This window comes from Echinops telfairi, unplaced genomic scaffold, assembly GCF_000313985.2.
Source record: "Echinops telfairi isolate 266 unplaced genomic scaffold, ASM31398v2 ScPeMD7_28;HRSCAF=97, whole genome shotgun sequence".
NCBI lineage: Eukaryota > Metazoa > Chordata > Mammalia > Afrosoricida > Tenrecidae > Echinops > Echinops telfairi.
This window is the reverse complement of record NW_022103925.1, coordinates 4,140,779-4,142,114: the sequence shown is the minus strand read 5'-3', so window position 1 is coordinate 4,142,114 and position 1,336 is coordinate 4,140,779. Positions and strand designations below refer to the sequence as shown.

General features: G+C 49.3%; 1 protein-coding gene across 1 annotated transcript in view; it reads left to right on the top strand.

The window, feature by feature from the left end:
- PDE6B (phosphodiesterase 6B) overlaps positions 1 to 1,336 on the top strand; it is a 46,412-nt gene that overhangs the window by 28,201 nt on the left and 16,875 nt on the right. The window lies entirely within an intron of this gene.

The following is a 1,336-nucleotide window of genomic DNA, read 5'->3' as shown; positions in this document are numbered from 1 at the left end:
CTACAGGAGTAGAACGCCTCTGCTTGTTCCTGATTGGCTGATGTTTTTGAACTGCTGACCTTGGAGTTAGCAGCCCAATTCATAATTCACCATGTCACCAGGACTCCTGGATTCTCACTCCAACACATACAAACCCTACAGGGATTTTCCTTCCTAATAAAAAAGATATAGTTGTGAGAAAAAAAAAAAAAGATACATAGGTGGGTGGTGGGTGTATGCGTAGATGGAAAGCAGGTGAGAGGGTGGATGCATAGGCACATGGGTGAGCAGGGGATGGATGAATGAATGGGTGGGTGGATGGATGGATAGATGCATGGGTGGGCAGGTGGGTGGATGAATGGATGGGTAAATGGGTGGATAAATAAATGGATGGGTTGATGGTTAAGTGAATGGGTGGGTGGCTAAATGATGAATGAATGAAAAAATGGATGGATGGATGGATGGATGGATGGATGGATGGATGGATGGATGGATAGAGGGATAAATATTGGTGGATGGTGTATGCATGGATAGAAAGCAGATGAGAGTGTGGATGGGTAGGTGCATCAGTGGTTGGATGGATGGATGACTGGACAGGTGGGTGCATGGAGGGATGCATGGGTGGGCATGTGGATGGATAAATGAATGGGTGGCTAGATGGGGGGGTGGATGGATCGATGGGTGGATGAATGAAGAGGTAACTATGAGGAGGTGGGTGGTCAGGTACATGGATGAGTAGATGGATGGATGGAAGGTGGGTGGGTGAATGAATGGTTTGGTCGATATGAAATACAGGAAATGTAATTATTAGGGACATCACTGGGTAAAGGGGACACTTGGGGTGGAGTGGGGAGGAAACAGACCAACCTGTGCCCACAAAACACATGTCATCCTCTCAGGTCTGAATGCAGCAGAACTCCCAAGAGACCCCACAGACAGGAAGGGCCCCCATTCCCTGGACCCACAGTCCTGCCCCCACGCCCTGTGGCCTGTTCCCCTCCACAAGGCGCTGGCTGTAAAGAGCCCACAGTGGACGCATGAAAAGAGTCCCCTTGCCCCATATTCTTTCCCAGCCCATGGCTCTCGCAGCCCATTCTGCTCCCTGCCCCCCCACCCCCACCCCCCAGCCTCTGGGCCTTCAGCCGCCATCTGATCTCTCCAGTCCTGGGGTCGGCCACCCACACCTTCACCCCGGTCAAGCACCAGAGTCTAAAACTGACTTTATCTTCTCTTTTTTTAAAAAATCATTTTATTGGGGGCTCTTACAGCTTTTATTACAATCCATCCCTCCACTGTATCAATCACATTTGTACCTATGTTGCCATCATTTTCAAAACATTATGTTTCTACTTGAACC